The sequence below is a fragment of the Syngnathus scovelli genome, chromosome 18, assembly GCF_024217435.2.
Source record: "Syngnathus scovelli strain Florida chromosome 18, RoL_Ssco_1.2, whole genome shotgun sequence".
Classification (NCBI taxonomy): domain Eukaryota; kingdom Metazoa; phylum Chordata; class Actinopteri; order Syngnathiformes; family Syngnathidae; genus Syngnathus; species Syngnathus scovelli.
In genome coordinates this window covers 771,225-793,444 of record NC_090864.1, presented here as the reverse complement: position 1 = coordinate 793,444, position 22,220 = coordinate 771,225, and the positions used below count along the sequence as shown (strand labels likewise).

Below are 22,220 nucleotides of genomic sequence, written 5' to 3'. Positions count from 1 at the left end.
TAATTACCAAGTAGATAAAGTTAGCAAAGGTCTAGTTGCATTTGTTCCACAGCAAAGCGGCAATCAACGTGCATCAGGGTATTTGTTGACCTCGAGGACAAGTCAGCCAACTGTGAAGGAAGACAGCTGCGGACGGCCTCTGCGGGGGGTCAAGAGCCAACAGCGAAGTGCTAATTCACACCACACTACATTCTTTTTCTAATCAGCGTTGCTACAGACACAATCCCCCCTCCCTTTAGTGTAGCAACGCCTCTGTAACCAGGGCAACCATAACATTAAAAAGAGGGGCACGTGGAGTAAGGACTCAGAACTGGTGGAGGTTGTAACTGAGATTGCTTGCTCTATCGTTCTCCTCGCGAGTAAACCTGTTCTGGTTGTCTTCTCCTCTTCATTCCAGCGAGTGATTTAATGTCTAATCGTATTTAGACCCAACATGCCCAGCAAGCTAAATCTGAGAGATTGAGTTCTTCAAATTTAAAAACAAAGAAAAAATTCAGATTAATTTGCCAGTTGTTTGTTTTAGTTAAGTTTTTTTTGAATTGGTGGATTGTTCTACCAGGAAACTTGAGTTGAAAATGATATATGAATGTTGTGTGGTGTTCAGTGCTCAGCTCGTCGAGAAAATGCAATTTAAGCAATAAAATTAAAAATGCACCTAAAACCTAAACCAAACGTTGCAAATGGTCATTTCTTCATGCGCAGTGGTCAACGCGGCACTCTCTAGCTGCCAAGAGCACTTTTTAATATGCGCACCCAACCAGAGTGACGGGAGGAGCACATTTCAGAAAACGTGCTCAGCTTGTCGAGAAAATGCGATTTAAGCAATAAAATTAAAAATGCACCTAAAACCTAAACCAAACGTTGCAGATGGTCATTTCTTCATGCGCAGTGGTCAACGCGGCACTCTCTAGCTGCCAAGAGCACTTTTTACTATGCGCACCCAACCAGAGTGACGGGAGGAGCACATTTCAGAAAACGTGCTCAGCTCGTCCAGAAAATGCGATTTAAGCAATAAATTTAAAAATGCACCCAAAACCTAAACCAAACGTTGCAGGTGGTTATTTCTTCATGCGCAGTGGTCAACGCGGCACTCTCTAGCTGCCAAGAGCACATTTTATTATGCGCACCCAACCAGAGTGACGGGAGGAGCACATTTCAGAAAACGTGCTCTGCTCGTCGAGAAAATGCGATTTAAGCAATAAAATTAAAAATGCACCCAAAACCTAAACCAAACGTTGCAGATGGTCATTTCTTCATGTGCAGTGGTCAACGCGGCACTCTCTAGCTGCCAAGAGCACTTTTTACTATGCGCACCCAACCAGAGTGACGGGAGGAGCACATTTCAGAAAACGTGCTCAGCTCGACGAGAAAATGCGATTTAAGCAATAAAATTAAAAATGCACCCAAAACCTAAACCAAACGTTGCAGGCGGTTATTTCTTCATGTGCAGTGGTCAACGCGGCACTCTCTAGCTGCCAAGAGCACTTTTTACTATGCGCACCCAACCAAAGTGACGGGAGGAGCACATTTCAGAAAACGTGCTCAGCTCGTCGAGAAAATGCGATTTAAGCAATAAAATTAAAAATGCACCTAAAACCTAAACCAAACGTTGCAGGTGGTTATTTCTTCATGCGCAGTGGTCAACGCGGCACTCTCTAGCTGCCAAGAGCACTTTTTACTATGCGCACCCAACCAGAGTGACGGGAGGAGCACATTTCAGAAAACGTGCTCAGCTCGTCGAGAAAATGCGATTTAAGCAATAAAATTAAAAATGCACCCAAAACCTAAACCAAACGTTGCAGATGGTCATTTCTTCATGCACAGTGGTCAACGCGGCACTCTCTAGCTGCCAAGAGCACTTTTTACTATGCGCACCCAACCAGAGTGACGGGAGGAGCACATTTCAGAAAACGTGCTCAGCTCGTCGAGAAAATGCGATTTAAGCAATAAAATTAAAAATGCACCTAAAACCTAAACCAAACGTTGGGGGTGGTTATTTCTTCATGTGCAGCAGTCAACGCGGCACTCTCTAGCTGCCAAGAGCACTTTTTACTATGCGCACCCGACCAGAGTGACGGGAGGAGCACATTTCAGAAAACGTGCTCAGCTCGTCGAGAAAATGCAATTTAAGCAATAAAATTAAAAATGCACCCAAAACCTAAACCAAACGTTGCAGGTGGTTATTTCTTCATGCGCAGTGGTCAACGCGGCACTCTCTAGCTGCCAAGAGCACTTTTTACTATGCGCACCCAACCAGAGTGACGGGAGGAGCACATTTCAGAAAACGTGCTCAGCTCGTCGAGAAAATCTGATTAAAGCAATAAAATTAAAAATGCACCTAAAACCTAAACCAAAGGTTGCAGATGGTCATTTCTTCATGCGCAGTGGTCAACGCGGCACTCTCTAGCTGCCAAGAGCACTTTTTAATATGCGCACCCAACCAGAGTGACGGGAGGAGCACATTTCAGAAAACGTGCTCAGCTCGTCGAGAAAATGCGATTTAAGCAATAAAATTAAAAATGCACCCAAAACCTAAACCAAACGTTGCAGATGGTCGTTTCTTCATGCGCAGTGGTCAACGCGGCACTCTCTACCTGCCAAGAGCACTTTTTACTATGCGCACCCAACCAGAGTGACGGGAGGAGCACATTTCAGAAAACGTGCTCAGCTCGTCCAGAAAATGCGATTTAAGCAATAAAATTAAAAATGCACCCAAAACCTAAACCAAACGTTGCAGGTGGTTATTACTTCATGCGCAGAATACATAATAAAGCCCCTGGCTACAAAGTTTCCTGACGTAGACACCCTCAGCTGTAGCAATGCTTGGTTGCTGTACGGTGCGTGCAAGCCCAACGGCACGGCGTACACCGTTACAGGCCAGTATGAGGCCAACGGGCGACCCGTCGAGGGAGCGCCATGGGATGGCTACCGCTTCCCGAGCTCGGGCAACCTGGCCGTCGGCCCTGACGAGGCGCCCGTTACGCTGTTGGGCAAGATGCTGTCGGTCGTGCCGTACGGTCGCTTCAGGTACAAGCGTAGGCTCGTGTGCACCGTGTCCCAAGCCCCGCAGCAGCAACAGCGGCTCTTGCAGCAGCCCATGGAAATAGAGACGCCCGCCCCTCAGGACAGAACGAGGTTTACGGACATCGAGCGTTTGGTGAATATGCTGCCCGAGCGCGCGGCTGAAGACCGTAACGTGTGGCTCAAGGTAGGCTTCTGCCTCCACCAGCTCACTGAGGGCAGCCAGGACGGCCTGCGGCTGTGGATGTCCTTCAGCGCTAGATGTGCTCGAAAGTTTGATGCGGGTACGTGCCATGACATGTGGGAGCGTCAGATGAGGCCCAATATGTACACAATAGGCACACTGCGGTACCTGGCCAAGCAGTACAGTTCCCAGGAGTACGACGAGTGGACGCACCAGAGATGGATGGCCACCGACAGGCTCAAGCTGACACACGTGGGGCTGGCAAATATCATGTACAGTGCTCTGGCCACACACTATGTGTGTGCCAACATCAAAACCGAAGTGTGGTACAAGTTCCAGGGCTCTGTGTGGAACGAAAAGGGTATGAACGTGGTGCGTAGCCTAATATCGTCTGAGACAGGCCCCATACACACGGTGCTTAACAAGTACCTGTCCATGGTGGCGGCTGAGTTGGTGCCGCAGCCCGACGAGGGGTACCTCAAAGCGCTTCACCGCACCACTGCACAGCTGGGTTCGTCACCGTTCAAGTCGAGCGTGATGCGCGAGTGCGCTGAACTGTTTTACGTCGAAGCGCCTCAACACAAATCCCAACATCATAGCCTTCTGTAACGGCGTGTTTGACTTCAAGAACAGGGTGTTCAGGCAGGGTGAACCCGAGGACATGCTGTCGCACACCCTGCGTGGTCAGGGCGGAAACAGCTGCTGAAGGCCACAGATAACCAAGCGTGGGGAAACTGGCCAGTTCCCTCTATGGGCGTGGGAAAACTGGCCAGTTCCCTCTATAGGCGTGAGAAAGCTGGCCAGTCCCTTCTATAGGCGTGGGAAAACTGGGCAGTCTTACCCTATAGGGAAAGTACAGGAGAAAAGAAAGGGGAGGGGGGGGACGGAGAGGTCTATAAAAGGTCCTGCAGGAGCAGCTTCAGGGCTTTTTCCCCCAAAAGAGCGCTCATACGTGAAGAGGCCCGGAGGAGTTTCAAGATTTTTTTTCCAAAGTCCCAAAGATCTTTGTGTGAGACGCAGGATCGCTGGACTGAAATTAACTTGGATTTACTCCCAAAAATTGGACTGGACAACTTTAAACGAGGAATTAGGTGAGGATGACCGTTTTTATGTATTTTAGCGAGAGGGGGGAATAGTCATCGGGCCGCCGGCTTCCTCGTGGCCAGCCTGTTTCTCTAATTTGGATTTTAGAAGCAAGATCGAACTGATCACTCGACTTTGCTTCCACCAAAAATAGCACGCAGCTGGTATTTACCTCTTCCCTTTTTTGTGAACTGTGTTTTGCAATCGAATTGTTCTGGGATTGAATGATTTTATTAACACGGGTATCAGTGAGTGAAATTGTTCAGTTTCTGGAGTAATTGAGATTTGTAATTCTATTCCATGTTACTACAATAAATGTGTTTTGTATATTACTTACTTCGTTGTGCGCGGATTTGTACTGAATATGCAACCGAAGGCTCAGGCCCGCTTCCCCTTTTAGACGGGCCGCGTAAAAAGGAACTCCGAACAAGTTAGAGACTTAAATAACTTCCGTAGTTATCTGAGCCACAAGTGAATTTCGATCCGTTCGAAAGTTGTTTCGTCTGAATAAATTAAAGGAAGTGTTTAAATCAGATTATTGGTTTTGTGTAGAACGGAAAGTTATTTAACTATTTGAAAGGCTCAGGCCCGCTTCCCCTTTTAGACGGGCCGCGTAAAAAGTAACTCCGAGCAAATTAGAGGATTAAATAACTTTCGGAAGAGTGGATTTCGTTAAAAGTAAATTCGGTTGAAAATTCATTTTTTTTTTTTAAATAACATAACGACGACGGTTAAAATAAATCATTGGAGTTGGAGGAGGATAAAAGTATTTGGATTGTCCGTCGGGCGCGGCCCAGTTCCTAAATTTGTCGGACCGCGTCAAAAAGTTAAACGGGACACGATCAAAAAATAGACTTGCCTTCTAAAGTAATTATTGGGCAAATCTAAATAGAGCACGACATTTTTATCCGGTTTAAGAAAGTTGTTATTCTTTTTAAAGCAATTAAGAGGGGTGAAGAACTCCGACGGTTAAGTGCTAGATCTACGTGTACGAAGTTAGAATTAATCATATAAAGTGCATTAATTTTCTTCTTAAATGCTATTATTGTCACACTTTTATTAATTCGATTCTCTTTCGAATAAAAAAGTTGGTCGGCTCGCTGCATGAGCGACCAAGTGGAACGGACCCGTATCAACATTTACTTCGGCAAAACTAGTGCTTGGGTGCGCTATACAAACGAATCCCTGAGGTCTTAACAAAGACATCTAAAAAATATCCGTAACGAATAAGAACTTCAAACATTAGCGGGGAGCCATCAATACGATGCGGTCACTTCGAAGTCCTGCCTCGAATTGAGTTACTCGGCACGAGCTTCGGGTGACTTGAGAGGGATTGGCGTCGTACAGAAATTAGATTGATTCCGGTGGAGTTAATTTAACTCGGGTGGTTAGATTACGGACGACTCTCCGAACCCGGCTAAAACAAACCCGTTACCGGGAAGCCGGGGGCACCTTAATCCGAGAGGTGCGTTTGACATTTTGGCGCCCAACGAGTAGGAGGGGGGTTGTGATTAAAAGTTTAGAAAAAAAATAAAAATAAGACAATAGAAGAACATTTATTTTTTTGTTTTGCTCACAGCTCCAAAACGAACCTGTGTGGAGTTTTTCAGTTTTTTCTTCCCAGAAACTGTTTTAATTCCGCTCACTGATACAAATAAATGTCAGAACGGCCTTGAGTGACATAAGTACAGTCTCTTTAAGGAATAGAGTTTCCTAGAAAAGAACCTTGATAGCACGGGAGGATTAGAACTGTATTGTGTCATGGTAAACGGTGACCGTCACCCCTCAGCACATTACTTTAAGCATGAGTAAGGAGGAGATCCTTCACAGCTTGTACTTGTATGGGGTGCTGAAAGTAATGTTTGTAGTATACGCAGAGTATGCGGCAGAACTTGCAAAAGAAAGAGGGGCCGGTACATGGGCACGGATATTGGGTATAAATAAAGAAGATGAACCAGTCGACGAGGAGCCTGCAAATGTTTTAGATTTCATGCCAAAACCAAGGCCAAAGAGAAGGCAACCAATTAGGAGACCGACTGAAGAGAGGCCTTTTTATTTTGAAAGATAAAAAGAGAAGACTTGTCTCCCCTCTTCCTTTTCCTTTTTCTTTCTCAATTTAACTTTATAATAAACCTTCATTTCTCCCTTGCAAGATTTCGTTGTTCCTGGACACATTGTGTGGATTACAATTTTTTTTTTTTGTTGTTCCCGCACACCTGTGTGGATTACAAATTTTTTGTTCCCGAACACCTGTGTGGATTACAATTTTTTTGTTCCCGGACACCTGTGTGGATTACAAATTTTTTGTTCCCGGACACCTGTGTGGATTACAATTTTTTTTCCTGGACACCTGTGTGGATTACAAATTCTCTTGTTCCCGGACACCTGTGTGGATTACAAATTTTTTGTTCCCGGACACTTGTGTGGATTACAAATTTTTTGTTCCCGGACACCTGTGTGGATTACAATTTTTTTTTTTTTTGTTGTTGTTCCCGGACACCTGTGTGGATTACAAATTTTTTGTTCCCGGACACCTGTGTGGATTACAAATTTTTTTCCCGGACACCTGTGTGGATTACAAATTCTCTTGTTCCCGGACACCTGTGTGGATTATAATTTTTTTGTTCCCGGATGTTAGAGATTTGCTCACTCCAATTTATTTTGCAAGAACCAAACAGGAGACAAGCAAGTTCTTTTAGACACCTGCAGGTGGAGAGTCCATTCGTCGCTGTCTGAACAGCGATTATCGAATGAAGTCTGAAAAGTCTCCTTCCTGCAAGGGCATATTTATTAGGAGGAATAGAGTGGGGGTGAGAGTGGACAGGTTTGGTGAACCCCCGGCCTCTGGTAAGATCAGAGCAGGGGGTGTTTTACGATGTTGTGGGAAACAGAACAACTTTGATTGCTTCCTCTGCAGCTGGTCACTCAAGCAGAGGAAGCAACCACTTTACTTTACTACGTTGTGAGAGCAAGACAAGATTGGTTAATCATTATAGTCTACATTCCAACATAATCCTACGATAAAGATAACCTGGAAAACCCTAACACCGGACACCTGTGTGGATTACAAATTTTTTGTTCCCGGACACCTGTGTGGATTACAAATTTTTTGTTCCCGAACACCTGTGTGGATTACAAATTTTTTGTTCCCGGACACTTGTGTGGATTACAATTTTTTTGTTCCCGGACACCTGTGTGGATTACAATTTTTTTTTTTTTTTTTGTTCCCGGACACCTGTGTGGATTACAAATTTTTTGTTCCCGGACACCTGTGTGGATTACAATTTTTTTTCCCGGACACCTGTGTGGATTACAAATTCTCTTGTTCCCGGACACCTGTGTGGATTACAAATTTTTTGTTCCCGGACACCTATGTGGATTACAAATTTTTTGTTCCCGGACACCTGTGTGGATTACAAATTTTTTGTTCCCGGACACCTGTGTGGATTACAAATTCTCTTGTTCCCGGACACCTGTGTGGATTACAAAGATTTTTGTTCCCGGACGCATCAGAGGATTACAGATTTTTGACCGCTGAACTCACAAAAGGATTTTTCTTCTTTCTGCCCTTTTCTCTTTTTTTTTTTTTTCCTGCTGTTGAAGACTACAATAAAGGCTGACCAGGAGTAGTAACTGTACTTACTCTCCAGGCAGAAGAAAAACAGCCAAGATAATTCTTCTAAGGCTTGTATGGTACATGATTCTTAACTGTTGGAGACCTTCTGTGACTTACAGGTTCCCAAGAATTGAAAGGCTGAGTGGCTTCGGGCTGATGATTAGTCGTCATTTCCTGTTCGTTACAATAACGTTTGAATTAGAATTTGCAATTGAATGTACCCTTGTTAGAATTTCCTGTCAGTAGAAAACCTGGTGGGGAAAAAAGAAAAAGAAAAAGAAGTGCATCCCGCCGTTGAGAGCATCAATAAGCGAGGCAAAAGTTCTCATATTGGTGTTCTGAGTAGAGGCGACGCAAAGGGTGCCGCTGAGTAACTAAGAGCTGAATCGACCCTGTTCCGAGTGCACACGGAAAGGCTTCGAAAGGAGACAGCTCGACCCTACAACTAGAGAAACTGCTATTCATTGAAAAGATGGCTAGCGGTGGAAGGAGATCGGATCCCGAACCTGGAAATCCTATGAAAGGAACCGGAAAGGAGGGGTCTAATCCAGACTCTCCAAGACGACATGAAGAACCAGCATGTGTAATATTGTATGGAGGAGGCTTAGAGAAGTGGCCTCAGAAATGGACTGAGTACATAGTGGGATCAAACCCGTCGATAGAGGCGGGATGCCTCTCGACGCGGATGAAAGAAGCCATCGAAAGGGATGGAAGATTTTTTGCCGAGCAACCAGGAGAAGATGGACTATCAATAATAGTGTCAGCCCACCCTGAAAGGGGCTACACTCGAAGAGAAGCACCTGAAGGGTGTGAATGGGGGGCAAAAATGGTGGAGGAATGTAATATGAGAAAATTAATAAGCACAAGTACAGATTTGGACTCAATAGTGAAAATGCTGACCAACGAAGCTGGCATCGAGAGCGAGCTTGCAACCCCATTACCTGGAGAAGTGAAGGCAGTGCCTCGCTATTACGAGTGCCTGCAGCACCTGGCGAAGATGAGAAGTATTTTGGAGAAAAAGACTGATCAACCGGTATTCTCCAGTGAAGAAGAAGAGGAAGTGCCTAACGGAGAAGAAGGACTGGGCACTAGCAAGGACACAGAGGAGGTGTGGGAGGCCAAGGACACCAGGCGCGGAGGCGCCCTTGCACCGAAGCTTAATCTCCTCTTTAGAAAAGACCCCCTACCGTCTTTGCCGGAAGAATCAACCAAGAAAGTGATTGTGGGTAATGGAGTGTGGATGTGCCAGTTTGTCGGAGATATTTGGTCACTGACAGGAGACGCCCTCATTGTTTTCACCAACGACAAATTCCGTGCATGGAACCAGACCTTTGATTCACGACTGAGATTGATGGCCGGTGAAAAATATATTGAGGACCTACAGGATGCAAGACGACAAATGGAGCATGACCCGGAGGATCTTACTTTCATCTTCACAAGTGGGGGAAGATCAAAATACCACATGATAATACATGCCGTCGTGCAAAAGTGGAGGGCAGACCTGGACCAGCAGGACTATCTGAAGATGATGACAAGAATTCTGGAGAAAGCGGTGGATGCTGCCATCGAAAGAGGAGCCAGAAGAATAGTTACGGAAGTGAATGGCGTCAGATCTGGACGGATGTCATGGAAAATTGCAGAAACAGCAATTGCAGGGGCTTATAAGCTGCAGATAGCCACCCCGATCACAGCAGTGGAAGGGCTGGAGTTTGTGTTGGCAATATCAGCCTCTCAAAGAAGAGAGAGGGAATTAGTAGCTCTGGAAGCCACATATGACCAAGCGCTACTGGTGGCTCGGAAAGAGCAGAATATGGAACAGCAAACACAACAGAAGTTGACAGTCCTGCCCCATCCATCGGTCAAAGCAATTCGAACAGAAGAGGAAAAAGTGGCAGCCTCAAGTTCTACTCCAGTATTGCAAGTGAGGACCGTACGGTCAAGGACACCATCCCCAACAACAGGGGATGAGGACGAGACCGTGGCCAACGAAATCAACCCAGAGATAACCAAACCAGGGGGGCCGGATCCGGCACCAACCGAGGTCCCGGCTCCAGGGAAACCACCTCAGGAAAGAGGGAGAAGAATTGAAAGGGAGAGGAGAGTGGTTTTAAAATCAAACCGAGAAGTGGCTGGTACCTCTTACCGAGCACGCCTGACGTCTACTCCCAAAATTAGACCCTCCACAGTTCAGGGCCCACGTCAACAAATAGAATCAAGGAACACCGAAGTTGGGGCCACTGAACATGCTCATACATCCAACGAGGAAGAGGGTGATAATGATGAAGAGGGAGAAGACAGGGAGGCGGCCACCTCAAGTGATGACGTGGTTTCCGAAGAGGAAAATCAGGCTTCGGTGATGTCGGCAGTGGTCCCTCCTGATCTTAATGACCCCCCACCGAGAGTTGTGCTAGGAGCAACCCGGAAAGGAGCCAAGAAGCAACAGCCAGTGCTAAGCATCTTCCGGGCTTCGGAAAGGCTGGCAAGGGAAGTTCAATTAGGATGGGTGGAAACCAAGGATGGAAGGAAAACTTACATCCCAGAAGTCAGACAGAAAGAATACCCTTTCCCGCCAGCCTGGTGGGAAAAAATAGAAAGAAATATAGATATCCCGGTGAAACTAACTTACAGGGAGGCAATGAATGTGTTAAACACACCAGCCTACCACACCCTGGTAAGTTACACAGATTTGACAAAAAAATTTAGGGAAGGCTTTGTGACCGTAATGTATGACGTATTGTTGCGGAGGATGAAGCAGGGTGTGTATGATGCCGCTCAAGCAGAACTGAGAGCGTGTGAAGATTTGGACACACACACTGTTAATCCCGCAATGTCCACACAAACCAACATAATTGGAAACTTCACCGAACAAGCTCAGCCGAGCACCACGCAACTGGGAGCGACTTATCTGGAAAATACAGGGATGCCCGGAAATGACCTGGAAAGAGAGACACGAGCCTTTAAAACTCTAAAAGGAATGGTACGCGTAAAGTACCAAAAGGAAAGCATCAAAGAATATTTATTGGCAACCTGGCTGGTAATCAAAGACAGTCCGGGCGGATAGTTGTCAAAGAAGTTGTGGCTGCAATATATTACAGCCGAGCCCATTGGAAGGGATGAGACAGCCCAGGATGCCTACCAGAGGTGGGTGGATGATGAAGAAGATGACGAAGATGCACATATAACCAGAGCTAAAGAAGCATTAAAGCAGGGTCTCACCTTGCTGAATGTGTGGCATAAGTTGAAGCAAGTGATAAGCCCGAACAGATACGTGCGAGTATTGAGAGCAGTTACCGAGGACAAGGACACCACTTTTGTGAAGCTGGGTGCGGAGGCAACTCTGGCACGAATCGAAGAATCCATAAAGAAATGGGACAGAGTAACAAAACACTACATGGAGAGACAAAAGCCGAATCCATCGGGCAGCACTCGCACTCGCACAGAAGATACACAAGCAGGTCGGAAACCACCACCACGACCAACTTATGAGAAGGGGCAAAAATCTAATGAAAATAAGAGACAAAACACCCAAGATAATCCCAAACCACTTTATGGCAAAGTGAATTCAACTGGTTATGTGGCAAAAGATGTGTATGACAAAATGTCACCAGAAGAAAGAAAGGCCCTGGCAGAGGCTCGCAAGGCTGCGGCCCCTGCTGGGCCCAGAAAATAAGTAAAAAGGAGGCGCGGGTCACCCTGTCGGGCGTGTACAGAGAGGGAGACAATCTCTACACTGATATTGATGGAGCTCCGTATTTAGTAGATACCGGAGCCGAGGTGTCGATGACCCGCAAAGCCTTGAAAGTGATAGGACACCTAACTGTTATGATGGCAGATGGATCAGTGACCAGCATGCCGATTGGAGTCTGGAAAAGAATCGTTTGGGTGAAAGGGCCCCGCAATTTACTGACATTGAGAGACGCCGAAGATCTGACAAAACCAGCACATCAGCGTCAGCCAGTAAAAGCAAGATTGGAAAACATCAAAGCAAAAACAGTCCGAGTGGGTCCAACTAAAACCATGCCACTGAATGAATGGTACAAACCTGTGGATGTGGATTCCGTCCGGATCCAATTGGTCCAAAACAGCGACCTGTCTCCAGATGGGAAGCAGAAACTGACCGCTATATTGGAGAAGGCAACTGTGGCGCATTTCAAGAACGACTGTGGTGACCTTGGATCAAAATACATCCACACAATTGAAGGAGGAGTGCATCCACCGGTGAGACAATATCCCTTGAATCCCGAGGCAGTGGCTGAAATGGAAACAATCGTGAAGGAACTTCTACAGCTTGGCATCATTCGGGAAGAATCAAATCCAGTGACCAACAGCCCAATTCAGGCAGTGAAAAAACCAGAGGCGTCTGGGGGAGGATGGAGGCCAGTTATAAACTTTAAAGCTCTTAACCGCCGGACGGTGGCTAATCGAGCGAGCCTCATGAATCCCCAGGCATCCCTAAAGACTCTAAGAGTGAAGAAATACAAATCATGCATTGATTTAGCAAACGGGTTCTTTTCACTACGACTGGCCAAAACATCACAAGGAAAAACAGCATTCACGCACAAAGGGAAATCATACGTGTGGCAAAGATTGCCACAAGGATACAAAAACTCCCCAAATGTGTTTCAATCAGCGGTTTTACAAGTTCTGAGTGGTTTGGATGTTACGGTGTACATCGATGATGTGTTTGTTTCAAATGACGAAGAGGAGGAACATTTGGACTTGCTGCAGAAAGTGGTGGAACGAGTCTCCGCTGCCGGTCTCAAGCTGAATCTCAAGAAATGCCAACTAGCCCGATTCTAAGTGGATTACTTGGGATTCCAAGTGACTGAGAACTTAGGAATCTCAGAAGGATTTCGACAGAAAATCGAACAGATCTCGCCCCCGAGATCAGAAACAGAGTTGCAGCGAATACTTGGACTGTGCAATTATGTGCGGGATCATGTTCCTCACTATCAGAAGCATGCAAGGCCACTGTACGGCCGCTTGAAGAAAACTCCGGAGGGCCAAAAACCAACCAAGTGGCAGTGGTCAGACAGTGACAATCAGAACTTGAATAATTTGAAACAGGCCGTCCGAGAAGCCGTGCGGCTTGAGCCACAAAGTTTGACAGTAAGACTGGTCGCAAAGGTGCAGTGCGAAGAAAATGATGCAATGGTGTCGGTCAGCAACGAAGGTGCCGGTTTGGTGGCCTTGTGGACCTACACCCTGTCCAGCGTCGAGAAAAAATTCCCCCAGGAGGAGAAAGAACTTGCAGTGTTGGCAAGGTACTGGAGTAATTTAAAAGACCTGGCCCAAGGACAAGGTATCAAAGTCCAGACGGGAAGTAACGTGCATCGTTTTCTAAGAAAGACTACAATCGAGAGCACTAAAGCGACCAACATTCGATGGGGCAGATGGGAAGAAATCCTACTGGACCCCGACTTGGAAATTGGACCAACTACAACCTCCACAAAGAAGCCGATACTCAAAAAGAGTATGGATGAAGAGAAGCCCTACGAATGGACTCTATACACCGATGGGTCAAAAAAGGAAGGAGAGCAGAATGCCCACTGGGGTTTTATTCTGAAGCAAAATGGAGTGGAGCGTTGCCGCCGCAAAGGAAAGACACCCGGCAGCGCGCAAGCAGGAGAGGCCACGGCAGTGCTGGAAGGACTGTTAGAAGCGGAAAAAAGTCACGCTGGACGCGTAAGACTTATAACTGACAGTCATTATTGCGCGCAAGCTCTCAAATTCGACCTAGCCATTTGGGAAGAGAATGGCTTTGAGGGCGCGAAAGGAAAACTAGTGGCCCACTATGAAGTGTGGAAAAAGATAGCCGAGTTACGGCTAAATTTGAGTCTGGATGTGGTTCACCAGAAATCTCATGTGAAGGAAGGAGCTCATTGGAGAGGTAATAACGAAGTTGATCGATACGTCCAGGAAAGAAGAATAATAGTTGTAGGAGCAGAAAAATGGGACAAGACCCCACGCGGAAAAGTGGTCCCAGATGAGAGCGTGAGGCAAGTCGTGTCGGCAGTGCATGAAGCACTAGGCCACGCGGGTCCACTGCCTACGCGAAAAAAGTTAGAGATGCTGGAACTCTGGGTCCCTGACCGGACGATTCGTGCGGTCCTGCGGGATTGTAATCCGTGCAACAAATACAACGCAGGGCGAAGAGGACGATGCACGGATGGATTGACGATTAGGAGTACTGTGCCGTGGGGCTCGGTTTGTATGGACGTGGCTGGCCCCATGGGAATAAGTGGCGCAAAGGGTGAGAAATACCTGGTTGTGCTGGTAGACTCGATGTCAGGACACGTCGGGCTGAAAGCAGTGAGAAAAGCCAATGCAAACAGTGTGATCAAGACACTGGAAGATGGGTGCATGTGGCTAGGAATCCCAAAAGAGTTGAGAACAGACAATGGAACACATTTCAAAAACGCCCAGGTGGACGAATGGTGTCGTAGGTGGGGAATAGTCAGAGTCTATTCGCCTCCTTATACACCACAAGCAAATGGGGTGGCAGAAAGAACTATTGGTCTGGTCAAAACCTGGTTGGGAAAAAATGCTAACGGAAAAGAGTGGAGTACTAAACTGCTTGATTTGGTTGCGGACCTGAACGGGAGGAGCAGAAGCAGCCGGCCCTCCCCGTCCGAAGAGCTGAACCAACGACTCTTTGTGTCACAAGAAGTGGGCAGAACCCAAGACGGCTCGTCCCAGAATAAGGAGAAGTGTCGGTTCAGCGTTGGACAGAAGGTGTGGATCAAGTCGAGGGACCTGAACAGCAACACGGCAGTGAAGGCCAAGTACGACTGCTCGGACATCGTTAGTGAAGTTTTGGATAGAAACACAGTACGACTAAAGAAGAAAGGTATCCAAGGAGTTGAACAGCTGAAGCCGTTATCGGCTGACCCGAATCAAGCCAAGAAGTAATTCAAATAACATATGGCAACGGACCACGGAACAATCCCGGCCTTCGTGCGCATGGCCGCACACAAAGGTGCGGTCATCGTAAGAAGAACACTAAATGGGATCCAGACCGGAAGGGCCCTAAATCTGGTGAGATTGGCCAAGCGGGGTTGCACACCCAGTGGACCAGAACATTTTCACTGGACATGGGTCGACGAAGCTTGTGTCATTTGTTTGACACCCAACCTGTTGCCTACTATGTGGTCGGGAGTAGGCTTCATGATGCCATCTGTACTGACCACCGAAGTAAGAGAGCTGGAATTTGCCCAGAGAAATGAGGACAAGCTTCCAGTCAAAGTATTGGATGCCATGGTGTGCCACCAGTGTCGAATTACCATTTTGACACGAATGGTGTTCTTTTCACAATGGGAGATCGGACCAACCATGGATGTACGGGCTGGACAAATTAGCTCGTGCACGTGTGTTCGGGACGGGAGTGAGCGCTCCTCATCGCTTTCTCTCGGCTGACTTTTACACGCACCCAAACGCAGGATATGGATTACACCGACCTATGGAGATGCCCAGCGAGGCCCCTGTGGGGCTTGTCCGGCCTGCGCGTCGGGGAGGAGGACGGTGTGTTGGACATTGGACCCTGGATGGGTCTTACGTCCGGTGCAGAGAGCCATGCGAGGGTTGCATGGGGCGTCGGGATCCAGACGGCAGCCGTGCGTATGGAGGGCCTGGCTACAATGACGATCCTCCCCTCGACTCACCCATCAGCCCCGTACGGCTGATAAGCCCGCTGGATGTGGATGCAGCTCCTTCTGAGTCTGAGGACGACGATGAGGCTCGAGACGGAGGACGCAGGAGCGAGGCTGAAAATGAGGATGCAGATGTCAAGAGTGTGGCCACAGGGGGTTCAACACCACCGGAGCTGAGAGCCCTCGCCGTGGAGAACCACGCTGACGACGACAACGCTGCTGGTCGGTTGTCGCGCCTGATCAACGCCCTCGCAGAGATCGCCCGACAGGGAGACATGGCAGCGGCCTGCCCTACTTCAACGACCGCTGAGGTTGTGAATATCTCAGACGAAGACGACGACATGGCTGTGTCGCTCTTGGGGATCAGGGATAATTTATACCTGTTTTCAATCCAAAGAGGGGGTGTCATGTAACATGGGGGTAGAGATGGTGCAAATGGTAGAATATGGATTGTTCACAGGAATAAATTGGCAGAGCTGAAATTCCAAATTTGTCCAAAAGATGGCGCCAGACCAAAACGTGAGCCCAAAAGAGGGGCCAGAATAAGCTGAACCGGTTAAAATAGATATAAAAAAGGAACACGGTGTCAGAGTGTGAGTCACGCATGGAAGCACAAATGTGATTTTTATTTTTTTTTTATTTCCTTGCTTGGCTAAAAATTTATTCTGTAACCGCTTTAAGCAATATTATTTGTCAATTCGATCAAGAGACCCGTCACTATGAGAATAGGGGCGTGACATAAATTGTTTGGAGAAGCACAAATGTGATTCTTATTTTTTTATTTCTTTGCTTGGCTAAAAATGTATTCTGTAACCGCTTTAAGCAATATTATTTGTCAATTCGATCAAGAAACCCGTCACTATGAGAATAGTGGCGTGACATAAATTGTTTAGAAAAGTAGGTCAAGGGTTTGGATTTTTATTTCAGAGTTAATTAAAGCGTAACTTTAAAAAGTTATTTTCATGTAACAGAAAGAGAAGAAAAGGGGAAGTGAAAGGTTTTACCACTAGCTGTGCATTTGGTGGAAAGTACTGCGTGGTCAGGGCGGAAACAGCTGCTGAAGGCCACAGATAACCAAGCGTGGGGAAACTGGCCAGTTCCCTCTATGGGCGTGGGAAAACTGGCCAGTTCCCTCTATAGGCGTGAGAAAGCTGGCCAGTCCCTTCTATAGGCGTGGGAAAACTGGGCAGTCTTACCCTATAGGGAAAGTACAGGAGAAAAGAAAGGGGAGGGGGGGACGGAGAGGTCTATAAAAGGTCCTGCAGGAGCAGCTTCAGGGCTTTTTCCCCCAAAAGAGCGCTCATACGTGAAGAGGCCCGGAGGAGTTTCAAGATTTTTTTTCCAAAGTCCCAAAGATCTTTGTGTGAGACGCAGGATCGCTGGACTGAAATTAACTTGGATTTACTCCCAAAAATTGGACTGGACAACTTTATAGGAGAAATCGGTGAGGATGACCGTTTTTATGTATTTTAGCGAGAGGGGGGAATAGTCATCGGGCCGCCGGCTTCCTCGTGGCCAGCCTGTTTCTCTAATTTGGATTTTAGAAGCAAGATCGAACTGATCACTCGATTTTGCTTCCACCAAAAATAGCACGCAGCTGGTATTTACCTCTTCCCTTTTTTATGAACTGTGTTTTGCAATCGAATTGTTCTGGGATTGAATGATTTTATTAACACGGGTATCAGTGAGTGAAATTGTTCAGTTTCTGGAGTAATTGAGATTTGTAATTCTATTCCATGTTACTACAATAAATGTGTTTTGTATATTACTTACTTCGTTGTGCGCGGATTTGTACTGAATATGCAACCGAAGGCTCAGGCCCGCTTCCCTTTTTAGACGGGCCGCGTAAAAAGGAACTCCGAACAAGTTAGAGACTTAAATAACTTCCGTAGTTATCTGAGCCACGAGTGAATTTCGATCCGTTCGAAAGTTGTTTCGACTGAATAAATTAAAGGAAGTGTTTAAATCAGATTGAATGATTTTATTAACACGGGTATCAGTGGGTGAAATTGTTCGGTTTCTGGAGTGATTAAGATTTGTAATTCTATTTCATGTTTCTTCAATAAATGTGTTGTGTATATTCATCTACTTTGTTGTGCGCTGATTTGTACTGAATGTACAATCGATGGTTCGGGGTTGATTTGACAATTTGATTAATGTGCGGGGGGTTATTATGGTATAACATAGGACCGTAATAAATAAAAGTAACATCAGACAATTTTAGAGAATTGAATAACTTTCGTAGTTATTTGAGACACGAGTGAATTTCAATCCGTTTGAAAGTTTGCTTCGTCTGAATAAATTAACGGAAGTGTTTGAATCGGATTATTGGTTTGGTGTAGAACTGAAAGTAATTTAATTATTTGAAGGGCGCAGGCCCGTTTCCCCTTTTGACGGGCCGCGTAAAAAGTAACTCCGAACATGTTAGAGAATTAAATAACTTTCGTAGATATTTAAGGGAAGAGTGAATTTCGTCAAAAGTGAATTCGTTTGAAAATTTACTTCCTCTAAATAAAATAACGACGATGGTTAAAATAGATCATTTGAGTTGGTGAAGGATAAAAGTATTTCGATTGTCCGTCGGGCGCGGCCCAGTTCTTAATTTTGTCGGGCCGCGTCAAAAGTTAAACAGGACACGATCGAAAAATAGACTTGCCTTCCAAATTAATTACTGGGCAAATCTAAATAGAGTAAGACATTTTTATTCGTTTTAAGAAAGTTGTTATTCTTTTTAAAGCAATCAAGTGGGGTGAAGCACTCCGACAGTTAAGTGCTAGATCTACATATAAGAAGTTAGAATTAATAACGTAAAGTGCATTAATTTTCTCCTTAAATGCTATTATTGTCACACTTTTATTAATTCGATTCTCTTTCGAATAAACAAGTTGGTCGGCTCGCTGCTTGAGCGACCAAGTAGAACGGACCCATATCAACATTTACTTCGGCAAAACTAGTGCTAGTGTGCGCTATACAAACGAATCCCTGAGGTCTTAACAAAGACATCTAAAAATATCCGTAACATAATAAGAACTTCAAACATTAGCGGGGAGCCATCAATACGATGCGGTCACTTCGAAGTCTTGCCTCGAATTGAGTTACTCGGCTAAGACAAACCCGTTACCGGGAAGCCGGGGGCACCTTATTGAAAGAGGTGCGTTTGACACTACCATCAGCTTTTCTCTGGTCTGAAAGGAGGAGGAGGGAGGCTCCTCCTCCTCCTTTCAGACCAGAGAACACCCGAGGCTGGGTGAGAACGGGGAGGCTGCGACCCGGCCGGGGGTTGCGGGAAGGGGCGCCACCTTGATCTCCTTCTCGGCGTCGTAGTCCCCTCCGCTGGTCTGGGCTAGCAGAGCGTAGGCTCGTTGCAGCGCTTGATATTCTTGCGTCAGCTGGTGGTAGCGAAGCTCCGCCTCCTCATGCACACACCAATGCAACACAGCACTAGTACCAGAATCAGTCAGACCGGCGACAAAGCACCCGCGACGCAAAGACGAGTCCGATTCCAGGGTGAAGAGGAATGTTTGGCGCCAATACGCTGGCAGAAACCTGTAATAAATAATATTATTTATCCCTTATTTATCCCTATCGCTTATCCCTTCCTACACAAAGTCGTAAAACATCCCTTGCTATGTTTTGACTAGAGGTCAAGGGCTTTCTCTATTCAATCCACTCTTACACCCACCCTGTTTCTCTTAATAAAAATGCTCGTGCAGGAGCCGAGAGTCAGACTTCATTCGTACAACGGATGGACTCTCCACCTGCAGGTGTCCAAAAGAACTTACTTGTCTCCCGTGTGGTTCTTGCAAAATAAGTTGGAGCGAGCGCAACTCTAACAGGGTGCATTTTGCCACTAGCTGCCTACGGACAATGACGTCGCGCTCGCGGCTCATGGTTGACGGGCTGAGCAGCCGGGCGAGTCCGTCGTTTTCAGCGCACAGCGAGTGGCAAAGGCGCTGACAAAACGGGAGCTTTGAGCTGCTGAAAACGGCAAAACAAGTCTAAAGCGTGTTCAAACGCGTGCGCACAATGCTCCTGCTTGAAAGGTCGGAATTTAAGGGGCCAATTTTTTGGATGGCGGCCGCCGGCCAAGCTTTGGACGGAAAAGGTTTCCTGGCGACAGCGAGCGAGCGCGGCGCTGCCGTACGTGCATCGAGTCGCCTGCCTGAAGACCTTGGACAAGTCGTCGATGATGTGCCGCTGCTCCACAACTTGAAGGAACTCCATTTCACCGTCCTGCTGGCCGCAACCGCGCTCCAGGTCATTGAGCGAACTAGGCCTTCTCTGTGGAACACAAATTCAGTGGACTCTGTTGGCACGCCGCCGTTGTCCGCGTCGACTTACCAAGCTTGCCATCTCCTCGTTCTCCTGGGTGACAAAGCGCACTTTGTTTTCAAGGCGACACAGCACCAGCGAGAGTTCTTCATTCTTCCTGCTCAGGCGTTTGTTTTTGTACAGGAGTGGCAGAAACTGGCTTTCTGTTTCTCTCAGTCGCTTAAGCTGCAAGCATGAAGTGCGGGATGCGAAAGACGCACAACACGCGGGCCAGAACGTATCCATTCCTTTTGCATCGGTTTGAACGGAATCGTGGCTTTGGCTCCCAATAAAAGACATCAACCAGGCAACCGACTCGCCGCGCCGCTCAACTAATAAGCAAGCGCAATGGGTGCCTCGCTGGATGGCGCGCATCAAACGTAGCGCAAACCTTCAAGCGTGCCGTCAATGAATTACCAGTTCATTGCGCTCTTCAGAAAGCAGGGCGTTTCGATCCTCCAGTTTCCTGATGACTGCGCTGAGCTCAGCGATTTTCAGATGAAACCTTCGCGTGTCCCGATCCTCCTGAGACTGAAAACGCCCCGCAACACACACACACAACCACTCGTTCAAAGTTCAAAACTGTTTTTGTGCTACCTTCCTCCAGCAACGAACTAAGTCATGCGTACTGCAAGTGTGTGATGAGGTGGCTTACGCTATGAAGAGGATTGCTAGTAGCGCCGTTGACCCCACTTCCAGGGTAGTTTAGGCCCGCCCTTTGGGAATCCCTCAGGGCAGCGATCTGCTGCTCGGCAGCCTGAGTCTGCAGCTGAAGGCGGTGGACGTGGCCGGCCCCAGGGATTTATCCAAAACACTAACCGCTCTGTCTTTCAGCTTGATCTCATCCATCCGGATGTACAAACGGGGAGCGTTCAGGCAGGCGGGCAAACTCATTTGCCAGAATTGTGACAAAAACAAAGAGAGCAACCGGCCAATTTTTATCTTGAATCGACTAGAACACCATTGCTGTGACAAAAGCGAAGCGAGCAACCGGACGTTTTCTTCTTGTGAAATAGAATAGAATAGAATGCCTTAGGTGTCATTGCACTGCAGGTATACAACGAAATTGGGAACATAGCCACGCACCGCGCATCTGATCAGTCCTACCAGTCGGCGGATCTCCCTCTCGCAGTCTCTCTTGGTTCGGCTCAGCTCCTCCCGATGCTGGTGATGAGCCGATCGGAGCTCGGCCGCTCGGGACTGCCAGGCCTGCTGGGCCGCTGCCAGGGCTTCTTCCGCGCTCCTGGTGGAGGCGACACCGCTCGGTCTCCCGACACCGCCGCGTCTCCTCCACTTCCGCCAGCAAAGCGCCCCCGCTCCTCACCTGAGCAGACATTGCGCCACATCGGGCCGTTGAGACCGCAACGGAGCGCCGCGACGCTTACTGGGGACAAGCTACACAATACGGTAGCGGCCGCATCGGAGCCCGACGTGGCGTGCGGATAGTCAGACACGGATTGAGCGGATCACCTTGTCCATGGAGCCGTCCCTCAGGCTGAGGACCAAGGCATTCACTCGCTGGATCTCTCCATCTTTGATTTTGATCACTCTCATCAGCTCCATTTCATGCTGCCGCAGTAATGTCTCCCTGGTAACGGCTAACTCTTTCTGCTTCTCCTCATGGAGTTTGCTTTTGAGTTCCGTCATGGCGGCGGTGGCACGGTGGTGCTCCGCCCGCAGGTCCTGACTTCTCTCTCTCTCCAGACAGCTGACCTGACATGACTTAGACTTAGACAAACTTTATTGTCATCTTGTCTGCACATGGTGCATACAAAACGAAATTTCGTTGCACACGGCTTACAACAAAGTAGTGATATTGCAGTTGAATAGAAGTAACATATCCTATGAAAATATATATATACATATACTGTATATATATATTACAAATAAGTATAAAGTGCAGCAGTGCTAATTATGCAATAGTGCAAGTAGGCAAAACAGTATTCAAGAGTGTGCAGAGGAATGCTAAACCATGTATTAAACTTCTATTTAAAGGGTTTACACAAGTTCAGTAAAGTTGGTAGTGCGAGATAGTGCAAGATAGAGGTCCGTAGTGTTATAAAGTACAGTTCTGTGAATGTGTGATGCAGAGTTCAGTTTAGAGCTCAACAGTTCTAATGTTCAACAGTCTGATGACAGCAGGGAAAAAGCTGTTGCAGAACCTGGTGGACCTGCAGCGGATTGTGCGAAACCTCTTCCCAGAGGGCAGCAGGGAGAACAGTCCATGGTGGGGGTGTGATGGGTCATTGATGATGTTACGGGCACGGGACATGCAGCGCTGAGATGAAATGTCCTGAATGGAGGGAAGAGGAGCCCCTATGATCCTCTCTGCTGTCCTCACCACTCTCCTCACGTT

At 47.2% G+C, this 22,220-nt stretch overlaps 1 pseudogene; it reads right to left on the bottom strand.

The window, feature by feature from the left end:
- Positions 1-22,220, bottom strand: part of LOC125985993 (janus kinase and microtubule-interacting protein 3-like) — a 106,128-nt pseudogene that overhangs the window by 82,011 nt on the left and 1,897 nt on the right.